The sequence below is a fragment of the Micropterus dolomieu genome, linkage group LG08 (genome assembly GCF_021292245.1).
Source record: "Micropterus dolomieu isolate WLL.071019.BEF.003 ecotype Adirondacks linkage group LG08, ASM2129224v1, whole genome shotgun sequence".
Lineage (NCBI taxonomy): Eukaryota > Metazoa > Chordata > Actinopteri > Centrarchiformes > Centrarchidae > Micropterus > Micropterus dolomieu.
This window is the reverse complement of record NC_060157.1, coordinates 19,926,337-19,940,774: the sequence shown is the minus strand read 5'-3', so window position 1 is coordinate 19,940,774 and position 14,438 is coordinate 19,926,337. Positions and strand designations below refer to the sequence as shown.

The window sequence follows — 14,438 nt, the reverse complement described above, 5'->3', positions numbered from 1 at the left end:
GGCAAAGTGTGAACAGGTAGGCAGGTAGGTAGACAAGTCAGACCGAATTAAATGATTGGCCTTGCTTATTACAGTCCTGCGACAGCCAGGGGCGTCGCACAAAATCTGGACCCTGTACATAAGCATTCTCTATTGGCCCCTACCCACATCCACAGCAAATCGTTCTATTATCTTTATGGGCCCTCCTCACATGAGGGCTCTGGATACTCAGTCCCCTTTCCCCCCTCCCAGTCCTAAGCCCCTGGCGAAAGCCACAGATACCGGATTTCTTTCATTTTTCTGTCAGAGCATTTGATTTATTGATTGCTGTCGGGATGTAAAGAGAATTTCAACAATTGTGACAAAAAATGCTTCTGAAATAAAGTGCCTACCCCAACGCCAACCTGCACTCAATATTTTGTAGTTAAGTAAGTAAATGAATTTATAGGGTACAGTCACAGAAATATTGTATAATACAATTTATACAAAAACAACTTACATAAAGTTATTGGTTGTTACTAACATTTGTAAGGTAATAAATCAGTTATTACAAGGTGTAAGGACACATCAAGCCCATGGTTTGTTGAGATACTCGGTACAGGGACTATGGTTTGATTCACCCAAAGTATATTTAGAAGGACTGATAACAAAATATGACAAACTCATTGTGAAAAAACATGTTTCAAGTTTTTCAAGTTTCCTTATTTGAGCTTAGCAAAATGTTGTTGTATTACTCACTAACTGAACGCACAGATGCAGATGTGGGAAGTAGAGAGTCTGGAGGAAAATAAGGGAAACCAGATTTCTTGAGAAGTTTTCTCGGTTTATCTGAGCTGTCACACTCAGCTTGTTGTCACAGCAAACTGTCAGTCAGGGAACTTCTCCATTCACTGCTTGTGGCCAATCGACACAGGCTGCAAAACCACTTCAGCGGCCAAAAATGTATTTTACGTTGAGTAGTATGGAGCTATATCTTGACGTGACCACTTACAAACTCTATTTGGGTGCCAATGACGCTTTAATCTGTTATACAGCTACATGACTCATATGGTCATGTTGCATATTAGATCATAATAACACCCATGTTATAAGTGCTTTACAGGAAGTTTGGTGTTTCACCAAACCTATTTTGTCTTTTTAAGTAGCATTTAATCAGGAAGGACCCTCCCATAGACTGATTTCCAGCCCTCTAGAAGGACCTACAGAGCATCTGGGTTAACAATCATTTATCCGTGATGATCGAATTACTTAGCAACATTCATAACTGAAGGCTTGATGGGTTCAATTAAGCAAATTTAAAAAGGAGTTATACGCTGTTTGTTTGTATCTGGTTTCACTTGTTCATGAACCACTACAGTGGTAGGTTTTCCCATTCTTCCCATTCTAGTCGCCAAGAGTTTGCTGACCAGTCTCGGCCTAAGAATGGAATCAAACCTCACTGGTATCCAGAAAATTTAGATTTCTTTCCATTATGCTGTAAACGGTGGGAGCCGTTTCGACGCAGGTAAGTGTAGATGCACATGCTTACACACCACCCAACCATCATGGCAGCTCCAGTCAGGATGTTGTCCGAACAGATGTTTAGTCTGTACCGAGCAGTACACGGCCCTCTGTTTTCATTGGCCCTCTGAATCAACTGGCTTTCCATAGAGGCACCATTGACTTGGTCACTACGTCTCCCCCAACCCAACCCACGCAAACACTCGCCAAGCCTTTGAGGAAGAACGTCAAAGGGTGAAGGAGCAGGGAAGGGGACAGAGTTTGGAAGCAAGCGGACTGCTGCCAGATCCACGGGGCCGTATAAACAAGACTGAGTGTGGCCACCAGGGATTGGTACATTGTCCCAGTGGAAACGTCTGGCTCTGGATGACTCAGCCTCCGACACAGAACAGGAGGAGTGGAGAGACACTGCTCTGTCCCAAACAGTTTCCAGACTATCCAAAATAGGCCTGTTAAATCCCGCCTGATGGTAACCAAATGTCAAGTGAAGGATGAGAGTGTTTGTCGGTTGTAACATAATTTCCCAGTCAAGACGGAAAACTTCCAAAACTGCGTTCTGGGCTGCAGCACATGACCAGTGGCCATAAATATCATGAGCACCTTCATCCTACAGTTATATACCATGAGCGTAAGTCAGGGGAGAGCGTGGCATTTGATTTTTGTATGTATGCAGGCATCCTGCATGTGTGTTTGCAAAGATTGGTTGATGTTTCTAAATTATGCATTCCTCAGGATCAAATTCAAGAAAATCAGATAAAACTGTATTTTTTTGGTTTAATTTAATTAATTTTTAATGCATATTTCCCTAGAAACATTTGCTCATTACACACGATAAACGAGTGCCAATCAGAAGGCCCAGCACTGAGTTAAGTGCAGCCCTGCTCCCTGGTCTGTGTCAGGTGCAAGTTGAGGACACCCACTATTCCCAGAGGGAAGGAGGACCGGAGTAGAGGAGAGAAGAAATCCAGGAATCCAGGGATCCAGGAATGCACGGCAGGGTGGCTGCCTTGGCAGGTAGATGAAGTGAGGATCACATGGGCCGGCGTGGGGGTGATTAATGTGCGGGGGAACGCGCGGGAAGGAAAACAAGGCCATAAATCAGCCGCTGGGCCTCCATGCTAATTGTAATTGAAATGAATTTGTCTGGCCCACAGTGCAGGGATTTGCAATTGCTATTGACCAATAGGGCCAAAGCGGTCCAAAGGAAATGAAACAGGGAGTGCAGGAGTCTGTGCCAAGATCAATGCGTAACCCAGCACTGGTATTTGTGTCCCGTAAATAAAGGTGGTTTGGGGAAACAACATGTAACAGGTGAGTTATTGTGTTGGCTCCTGTGGTAACTTTGGTCAATGTGATGATGGAGCCGTTACCCGGGGTATAGGGTTCTCTGGCTTTTGGCCACAATTTAGATGTGAGCTGGAATTGTTTAAAAAATAATGTGAAATACACAGAGGTAAGGCTACAGAGGGGAATCACTCCTGAGATTGCTTCAGCCCGGCCTATTTGTTTTTTGTCCTACTGCCTCAAAATAAAGTGTGAGAAACTGCCCTGTGAGTGTAAGAAAACTTATTGGTTGCTATTAGGCATGAACAATTTGGGGAAAAAATCTAATTGCGATTTTTCTGCCAGACACTGCGGTTACGATTCGATTTACGTTTTTTTTTTCAATATTCAATATTCAATAAATTTAACTACATAGCCTACCTAACCATGCTAGAAGCACAAAAATCAAGGACAACTGAACAAATAAGCAAAACCAGACAGGCAAAACGCTCTTATTCTGAAATGCTCTATGTGGACATTTAGCGTTAGCCTGCAGAGAGCGGAACGGGCTCACAGAGACCAGTTATCAATAGTACTAAATAAGTAGTATATTCTATGTTATCCATAGAAATACAGAAAATTACAAATTAACATGTTGACAACGGTAAACGTTCCGCTGCTGAAACACGTCAGTGTGAGTTGACACCGGACAAAGCCGCAGCACAGCAGCCGCCTGTGTCGGTTCGGCTGGCGCCATTATCCCACATTTTCCTCCAGTTTCGTTTGTAGTTGTAAAATGTACATGCCCCGTACCCACTCTGATTGGTGAGTCTGACCGTAACAGGAAGCGCATGGTGCTTGTGATTGGCGAGCAGATCTGTCACACAAGGATGACAACAGAATGAATTTGTAACTGCATGACTGTTTAAAATAGGTCAGATGCACTGTATAGTTAACCTAAGTTACATTTAATTGCTGTCTTCACGATTAGCTTATTGCGTTCTTCCCGAATCACAATTTCAATTTGAAAATGATTAATCGTTCAGCCCTAGTTGCTATATAGCCTGTATGTGGCCTACTGTATTTTAAGACCACAGTGCTGTAAAACCTCATGCATTAAATGTTAAAGGAGTCAGCCTTCCAGCCTGTTTTTTTTGTTTATCCCAACCCCCATTCCACCTCCCACAGCCAAGCAGGTAGCTCCCCATTCATTAATTCAACCGTTCACTAACTAATTGGGACATGCACAGACCTGTCTGTGTGTGTGTTTCTGTGTGTGTGTAAAATAAATTTGAGGACAGAGTATAGGCCTGAACAAAAGACAAACAACAAAAGGTTTTGACACAGTATATTCTGTCCTGTTGAATCTATGAGCCTTTTAAATGATCTGTGTGAATGTAGCAATGCTAATCTACTTAATAAAAGCTGTTTGGTCAACACCGTCCTATAAACAAGGGAGTTTCTAAATTTTCAAGTCCCCAGTGCAGAGTTTCATTCTAAAATAAACCATTTACAGATACCCACTCACACTGACTTCAAGCATGACAGGTAAACACGTTACGGGACTATTCATTTTTATGGACACAATCTTTTGTCTTTCAACTGAGGTAACAATATATTTATTATTAAATTAAACTCTAAATGAACAACATATCTTAAAGCTAAAAGCAAAAGTAGCCTTGGAAAGGAATACTTTGCTGGGTGTATTGAGCACCCAGCAGAGTATTCCCTGTTCTTCTCTCTCTGGGATTTGGTCTCCATGTTGTGATCCAATAACGTTCCCCCATGAGACTGCAGATAGCATGCCAGCCTTGCTGGGATGCTATCCGCAGGAAAATAACATCCTCTACTATTCATACACAGAGGAATACTGAGTTTCATAAGATACCCTCATCAAGACACGCTTTAATGAAACCATAACTACACATGTTACTCATTCACGCCATTTCCAGTATTGAACATGCAAACTCTCAATAAAAGACAGAGTAGGAACTGTAGAGTAGTGAGTGTTGCGTTACATATGGGGCGATTCTCTGCAACATGTTTGAAATTGCTTAGAGGATTTCACATGTGCTGCGACAAACTATACAACAAGCATTCACCCCCGCAATTTATAGCTCTTTGAAACCGGTGGGTGCAACGAACAACAGGAACAAAGCATTGTTTTTCAATTGTCTATGACAGTGTGGGCTGCACAGCACAGAGGCCTTGGCCCTAACTACTGGGGCTGTGTTTGCTAAACGAGCCAGAGCAACACCGCGGAGCCCACAAGGCTCCACGCTCTCTGATACGACCAGGGGCTTTTCTCTGCCTGCACACTCCCCCCCACTACCTTCCCCCCATCCTTCCCCTCCGTCAGGAATCTATATTTCATAAGCGAGCTGTGGAGCTCCAGTGCCCAATTATCAGTAGATAAGGCGCAGGAAGCCCTGGAGCGCCGGCACGGCTATTTAGACAGGGAGGGGGGAAGGAGCTGGAGAACGAAAGGCAGGCAGGCAGGCAGGCAGGCAGGCAGGGACCCAACCCCCCAGGGGCACTTCGCCCTCACCACGCTATTTTTTTCCTCCTCCTCCTCTTTTTTTTTTCTCTCCTTCGCTGACAGCCACCACCCACCCCTCCCTTTACCTTAGCGGCAGGGTTCAATTAGTGCCGGCGGCGGCTAGCACCCGCAGCCCTGCTCAACCCGGGAGCTGAATCCGCTATCAGCACACACCAACAACACGCAAAGCAGAGTCCAACTAGCAAACTGACATCAAGGCAAGTTCTACATTGGTCTGAAACATACAAGCACATGCACATGTACGAATGCGCACATACACAACCTGAGTACTATAGTCTCTCAGCCATGAGCACATGAGCATCAGCACAACATGGTCAGCCATGTACAACTTTAAGTAAAACTCAGGTAAACTTCTGCTTTTTTCCTGAAACCACAACAGGGAGGTAAGGATGATTCCACTGCTAGCTTTAAAACCACTTTACCTGCACAGAGATACGTTACTTATATTCATTGTTACAGTTTAGAATCACGTAAGACTAATCCTGTGGGTAATACTTTGAACTATACTTTGACCAGCTGCAAAATCTACGGAAAGTATTTCCTGTTATTTCACCATTTCTCAGATATGTTGTTACTGCCTCCCTCAGACTGGTACATTTAGTCAAGACTTTTCACACCCTTCCACGGCCCCGGACCTCTATTAGCGAGGGGGTAAAACTCGATGTGCCTCTCACATTTTCAAACCCCTACAAAAAAAAAAAGAAAACGCACTCCAACCACCAATGCTGAGCAAGGTCGGCCAGGGGTCAGGCACAGCTCACGGATACGAGACAGATATCGATTCGCTGGGACAGGCCGCGAGCACACATACACACACACACACACACTTTCTTTCCCCTCCTCTCTTTCTCTATAGTCACAGCGCAGGCATCAGCCAATAGATCAGCCAGGGGCAGGAAACCGCCTGGGTCAGAGGGGACAGTGTGTGTGTGTGTGTGTGTTTGTGTGGATGTGTGAGATGATAAGACTAACAGCCTGCTGAAAGCAGCCCTCACCCAAAGCTCCCCAGGACCTTCAGGCTGTGCCGATCCACCTCGAAGCAGAAAAGAAAAAGAAAATAGCTCTGGCCAAACATTCATGGAGTATTCATCTTACTGCCACTGATGAACATGCACACACACGCACAAGCATACTCTCAGCACTCTTTGGCCAGTGTTTATGATCTTCTGTAAGCGCCACACAAGTTGTTGTTTGTCAGTCTTTCTATCAGTTGGACGTACACTTGTCACTGCAGGAGGGTGTATAGGGGTGTGTTGTTGTTGCCTTGTTGCCTGTGTTAGGGGAGCCGCCAATGGCAAAAAGAGTGGGGTAAGACCAAGGCGAGGCTTCATCCGCCCCGGGTAGGCTGGAGGCTCAGCTGGAATCATGCGCATCTACTATCGGTGTCGAATGGGTCGTCGTGTGTGCACGTGCCATGTATGATTGCTGAGCATGAGTGAATAAGTTAAGTGTATGTCTGAGTGTGTGTGTGTGTGTGTGCATGTGTGCTTAAATGTGCGTCTGTACTCTATATGTGAGAGAAAGTCAGGGGGCAGTGAAGCGGAGGAGGGCAGGCAATGCTCCCAGGCATAGAAAACAGGCCAACTCCATCTCCCACTATGGAGAGCTTCAAAGGGATGGGGTAGTAAAACTAGAAATGGTAGAGTATGCCAGGTTATATCAGTAAAGTTGTGTGAGATGAGCTGTTATGGTCTATTCAAACTAGACCAACAACTGGAACACACACCAACTCTTACAATCGCATATTTATTTTTTTAAAAGGCACACATCCTAGATCTATCTATCATATTTGAATCTTTTTCTGCATTTAGTTTCCACATGAGAATGGAAGGTTTGGCCTCTTTTGATGATGCAGGATGCACAAACAAGAAAGAAATCATTTTCTCTTCCTCATAGCTTTTTTATTCACCCCTGCCACAGAGTCATAAGTCAGGTAGATGTGACAGAGCGAGAGAAGGAAACAACCCAGAGACAAAAGATTCAGAGATACAGACAGATAGAGAAGACAGCAAGACAGTCGGGGGGTGGGGGGCGAACTTCCCCCGCTGACGCTCTTGTTCCACGGTGAGAATCCCCCGGCCAGTAGCCTCAGACATCTGGTTCCAGTTAGCTCTCAGCGCTTTGACGCGTTTCCTGTGCTGCTGCTCCACACAGCCATGGCCACGACACAGCCCTCCCAACGCCACGACAGCCAAACCCCTCTGGAGGTAATGTGCTGTAACTCGCGCACGCACACACACACCCAAATACACAATCAACCACATGTCTATTGTGTGTTGGACCAGGCCAGAGGAGGTGGAGGCTGTATTCTGATATTCATTCATAACATCCTGTTGTTTAGTTTAGCTAAAAAGCTCAGAGACCTCAAAGTATGTTACAGATCTAAAAGAACAAGACTCAGGGATAGTGACATCATAACCAGAGTTGCACTACTTATCTGTGACATTTCCAAATAAATGTCTGTTGATGCCATCATTCTATAACAGAGAAGACAGTGATACTCAATTCATGAAAGCTATTTACAGTAACCGCTTCCATGTACGAATGCTCTGGCAAAGAGGAAGTGATATGTTTTATTTCAGCAGCTACGACAGGAAAACAAGGACAGGGAAACAGATCGATTGTTCAGAGGAAGGCAAGAAAATGTGAAATCCAAACTTAGATTGAACAGAAGTAGACTGACAAGATGGAAATCACTCAAAGATGTGATTTTACTCTATTCTTTGTGGACTGGTGCATTTTACTATCAGTTATTAGTCTACATAAACCTCATTCACAGCAGACATTTCGTCTTGTCAAAGCAGGAAGCGCATAGGTGTTAATAACATTAACAATGGCTCAGTTCCATTATGTGTCCCAGTAAGCCATGACAGTGAGCCAGCATACCCAATACAAGGACACTGAAACTGGGTCACCTAAATTAAATGCAGTCATTATTAGGGTTATTAATTACACCTCTTTCCTGCTACAACAAGTGAAAATGTCTGCTGTGAAAAATCCCTGTGGAATAACACAGAACTGTTGATCCAGAATGACGAGGGTTATCATTTTAACATTGCGGATCTCTGGTCTGAAATTCTGATACAGACCTTTTGTGCCAGGTCCTTTTGGCAGCATTTTTATTCTTTTGTAAAAAAATTCTGCTTTTCTTACTCCTACAGGGTGCATGGCAATTTTCTGTTTAAGAGTCCTCTTTCGAAAAGACCAATGAAAACGTCAATGAAAAAATTTAATTTCTACAGTACTGGTTTTGTTTTGAATATTTTGAAAATAAAAAACTTCCATGAGTGACATTAATATATTGTTTAAATCATTTTTAGATGTCTTGTAAAGCAATATGTTACTTTAGGACAATATTCAAATAGAAGAGATGTACATGTATGTCTGACAGGCAGTGGGATGGTTTGTGAATTACCTCTCAGAAAGGTCTTAATGTGTCCAATTTGATGGGCTCACTTCTAACTGGCTAATCATTTGTAATGGTGTACCCCAGGGCTCTGTCTTAGGTCCACTGTTGTTATCAATCTATATCAATAGTTTAGGTCAAAATTTGGACTGAGCCATCCTTCATTTCTAATTGTGCTGGCTCCTTCATTAGCGAGGCTGTGGCTAAATGTCATGCTGTTTTTAATATTATTCAGATTAAGCTTTCATAACTAAAGCTGGTTTTAATACTGATAAAAATACAGTAGAAGAAGCAGCCTGTGAACACTTTGGATATTATTAGTGCTCAGGGAAAGAAGTTAGATGTTGTCTCCAGTTATAAATATCTAGGTATTTGGCTTGATGACAGCCTTTCTTTTAAAACCCAGGTTGATAATATTCTTAAAAAGCTGAGACTGAAGCTAGGATTGTATTTCAGTAACAAGTCCTGTTTCTCATTTGAAGCCAGAAAAAGACTTATTTATGCTATTCAACAGTTATTGATCGTGGGGATTAGGGCTGTCCCCGACTAAGGATTTACATAGTTGAATCAGAATTGTCAAATCTTGCCTATTGTCAAATCAGTTTATGTTTGTGTGCAGTGATTGCCAGCAGTGGGAGGGGGAGGGGGCACGGTAGGTCTGCTTTAATATTGAATATTGATAAGCTGCAGTCTCTATTCATTAGTCTCTGTAACTTACACTGTACATTTCCAGCTAAACTGAGGCTTATTGTTGATCATTTTCTCTCTGCTCTGCTTGCCTGCCATTCATCAGTCTTGTGCAGAGTTTGGGTGCGTGCCATGCGTGCTGTGCGGCTGACAACTGCATGGACGGCGCAGTTCCTCGCAGGTCTATTTCAAGCACTATTCAAAAACGATATAATATTCTTTGTGTGGCTCATCAATGGTGATAAATGATCTGAACGTCCCGAGAGGTGCGGACAAGTCGGCACAACACCGGTGAGGCTGGAGCTCTATCTCTCTACCACTAGGCTACACCATAGCCTGTAGGGCTCCACACACACACACACACACACACACACACACACACACACATACACGCTACGCCTACACATGCGCACTGAGCCCCATTCTTTAAGGGTAATTTTGGATTTATTTACGCACTTTAAAAACATTTATTAAAAGCTTTTTTTTCTTTTTACATGTTTATTTACAGTATAGTATGTTTACAATTATATTGTAATTATATTGTGCTGTATACTAACTTATTTGGAGAAAACTGGTAGTTCTATGTAAAATCAGACATTGACACAGACACATATCGCCAAACTGGCATAATCCTCATTTTGCTGTAAAGCTTCAATTGTGTGTCGAATCAGACTCCGCCCATTGAAGCATCAAATCTTCTACTATTCTGGGTCAGCCCTAGTGGGGATCTGATATAGATCATTCATCTCACAGTGCACTGAGATATGTTAGAAAGTGTAAAGCCCTCACTCATCCTTGTACACTTTACTCCAGGGCTGGTTGGCCATCTCTGACCTTTCATTGACTCAAATCATTAGTACTTGTTAATTTACAAAGTCATTCCGGGTAAACTCCTCTCATACATTTTCACCTTGATTGCGCAGAAATCTGGCTGTAGTTATCACTTGGGACCACAAGATGTGGTCTTATCTAAATAATTGAAACTCTATGTCAGATTTTAAAACTCTTATAAGTGCAAGTGCTTAATTATTTTTTGATTGGTACTTGTCACTGTGCGTAGGTATTTTAAATTTAGTGTAATTATTGACACGTGTGGTTATTATTGTTGTAGGCTATGTAATAGTTTTTATGCTGCTGTCTTGGCCAGGTCTCCCTAGTAAAAGATATTGTTGATATCAACGGGGCTTTCCCGGTTAAATTATGATTAAATAAACATTTAAAAATAAAACTATGGAGTCTGTTCTGGCAGGAAATGTGTGGTTATTTGTATGAATTTCATCTCACACCTGCACTGTATGAAAAGCTGCAGATTACATGAGTCAAGCATTTTTAGCTAAGATAACAGTCTGTCAAATAATTAGCTGTAACTTTAACTAAAATGTCATAGTATTGTAACAAATAAGGATGTCACTTTATACAATCCACTGTGAGAGTTGGACTATGACAGTAGCCGTGTGTATGACATTGTGTAGCAAATGTCTGCTACTGTTTACCTTCCGTACCTCAGCGGCACTGAGGCAAATACCTGCCATCTGCATTGATATGGCAATAAAGTACCGAAGCTTGAGTCTGATGCACAGTAATAAGGATGCTCTGAGGCATACACTGTATTTTGACCTGTCATTTTGGGGAACTAACAGCACAGCATGTCATGTCACTCACACTGTGGAAGACTGTAACGTTTCACTGCAACTACCCACTAAATCAACCACAAAGCCTTTCAGTGAGGTGATTCCCTGTGTGGGGGAGTGGAAAAGGGTGACCCCAGAATGGAGAAATACATATGAGAGGTACAAAAAACAACAACAAAAAAAAACCAACATGAGCCCACACAACCCTGCTGCTCAGCAGAGGAACACGGTAACCTCGTGGGCCACTCCAGGGGTTACGGATAACGAAAGTGAGAAAGAGGGGGTGAGAGGAGAGAGAGAAACAAAAGTGCAATGAAGAGGAGGTGAAGAGACAGGAAGGAGCTTCTCAAAGGCTTTCCTGCGTTGGAGGGACTCCCTACAACAGTACAAAGAGTATTCTTTGAAATCATAGAGACTGGAAATTTACCAACCTCGTATTCACCTACTTCAATACAAAGGCCATACTAGTTCACGTCTAAATTTACTTGTGGTATGCTATAGATCTGAAATATTGACATACAGCAAATCTATACAATTCAATCTTTCCTTAGAGTTTTATGACAGAAATTTATATAAAGAAATGAACAACAATAATGCTATTCTTTTCCATTTCTCTCAACTACCAGGAAAAAATAATGTATAAACACTTATCTATCCAACTTAAATTTAGGTTAAAAAAATGTTTATTTTTTTAGACTCAAAAAGGCCCACTCTGATTGCTCCCAATCGGGGGTGAGCACGAGCAAACGAGGACAAATGAAAGTTTAAGGAGGCAGTATTGATTTGTGTGGAGGTCAGGGGTAGGTCACCCCTATCAGAGAATCAACAAACAGCCGCCAGCACCGTCCTCAGCTAAGCCAATCACCTTCTGACCTGTACCACCGTTACCATGGCAAATGACCCAGAACCAGACAGACCATATACTCGGCTCCTTACTGAGTGAAAGCAGCAAAGTAGAGCGCAGCAAAGATGGTGGAGCTATAACAAATCCTTAACTAAAAGCTCTCAATTATGCTGTCATGCTTGGCATAAGCTTTGTTTTTTTAATCTAAAATCTCTCTTCTGCATCACCCTCTGGAGCGCTGGGGTAATTATATATTACTACTTATTGACTTTCAGTGCAATGATACTGTAATGATTTGATCTATTGTGTTATTCTATAACAAAATTCAGCTGTACAAATAGATGATTCCAACTAAACTGTAAAACTGCTACAAATGTTTTTGTTTTACGTGTTTAAAGAGTCTTTTTTGATGTAAAGCTTTACAGTGGAACACACTTCATTGCAATTAACATCAATTAAAATATTTTACACGTGATTTAGCATACGTTTTTTTAACTCCATCTGAAAATATATTTTCACTATTATTGTGATACTGATTTCAACTACCTAGCCAAATCACTCCCATGTAAAGCCCCTTCCCATGATCATCTTTTTCTGGCCATTTTGGAGGATGAACATCAGATTCTTGCCTTCATCCAGTCATTCCATCCTTCCCCTCCTACTACTCCCTTCATCCCTTTCCTGGCCCTTACACCCCTCCCTCCCTCAGAGGCAGGCAGGCAGGCAGGCAGGCGGTGATGGTAACCAAGCCTCTGGCAGTGTGTTCCTATCCTGCAGGAGCCCTCAGGTTCCAACCTGTCAATATCCCAGGCAGCGTCTTGGCTCTGCTGTGGCTCAGTTAACCTCCTCACCCACTTGCAACCGCACAAGGGGCTCCTGTCCTTCTGCCAGCCCAGAGACAAGCACGATCAGCCCCCCCCCCCCCCCCCCCCCCCCCCCCCCCCCCCCCCCCCCCCCCCCCCCCCCCCCCCCCCCCCCCCCCCCCAAAACCACTACCCCACTCCTCCACCAATCCAGCTCCCAAACCACACACACCACACTCACATCCATAAAGGGCAGCACCCTGGCAGCAACAGCAAGCAATATGGCAGCTGACGGCAGTTTTCTGCTCGCTCAAGTCTTAGATGTTTTGGCTGACGGTCCCGTTGGATGATCACAGAGGGTAAAGAGGGAGAAGATATTGGAGAAAGGTCTGAAGGTCTGAAGGAGAGAAAAGCTTGGTGACACAGGTCCCGTCATCTCGTCATCCATATCAATTTCAGGGAGAGGAGGGGTCAGTGTGAAAAAGAATCAATGTGTTATCACATTGCTGAGAGGAATGTTATAGTGATTTAGGGGATATATGTGTAAAGTTGTGACAAACGTCAAGGGCAGGCCTTAGTATTGTGTGTGTTTGCACATAGGTCTGATCCCAAGGGTGGTAACAAGCGTGTGGCAACATGTCACCCATCCCCTCACGCTCAAAACACACACACACACACACACTCACTCTTCTGTGCCTGACTGCAAGGCACCGCGGCTGTCTGCTGGGAGCTCAGGTTACGGCCAACCGGCGGGACAGACTTTATGGAAGCCTCTCTCCCACACCCACTCTCCCCCTCCGCAGGACTCCGGAGGAGGTATCGGGTTGCCGGTTCAGCGCCGGCCAGGCTTGGCGCTGGCGGCGGCTTGTGATCTTGGGTGCCTGTGTTGTGTTTTTTATCTCCCACTCTTTGAGGGTATCAGCACACAACGCTGCTGTCTCCTCCAGGTATGTAGGTGTGATTTACAGTGTACACGCTTCACACTCACACACGCGCGCGCGCGCACACACACACACACACACCATCTGACCTCTTCTTCTGCTCCAAAACGCCTAGATTATTCTATACTCCATTACAAAGTCCTGTGTGTAACAAGAAGTGATGAGGAGTTTTAATCCCAAATTACAAAGAATGTTACATTACATGAAAAAATTCTCATGGTAGTTTGGGTTGTATTTTTACCTTGAGATATCAGTCTCAGATTTTGCTGCTACTTGAGTGCAATACAGGTGAATTAAATATTACTCCATTTCCAGAGAGTGTGTCTGGGTCCCTCACTTGCTGTCAATAGTGGAAAGAACAACCAAGATGATGATAAAAATGTATGGTGGATTATAATTACCACAAACAACATTCCATTCACCTCAATTGTATTGAATGGCAGCAGAAATGTCAGTGAAAGATAAATATTAAAACCAAAACTACCTGCATGGCTAGATACCACAAGAAGAAAAGGAAGTGAAAAATCTGTTTGTTTTTTTGTGTACTTTCGGTGAACTGACCCTTCAAAAAGGGGAACTCCAGTGATGTAGTACTATACCTCCGTAAAGTCGGGAAAGAAGGGACAAACAAAAAAAAAGAATGCTCAAAATCAATGCAGCAAAGGCCAAGATCTCCTGACTTTAGTTTCTAGTATGGACTAAATGCCCAAAACTGGACCCCGCATTATGCATTCTCAGATTGACCAGTGTAGAGCCACAGAAGACATTATACAGCTACAGACCATCACAATTATACTAAACAGAAGACCATCACCACATCATCC

At 43.4% G+C, this 14,438-nt stretch overlaps 1 protein-coding gene across 5 annotated transcripts in view; it reads right to left on the bottom strand.

The window, feature by feature from the left end:
- samd11 (sterile alpha motif domain containing 11) overlaps positions 1-14,438 on the bottom strand; it is a 96,610-nt gene that overhangs the window by 66,359 nt on the left and 15,813 nt on the right. The gene's annotated exons all lie outside the window — the stretch shown is intronic.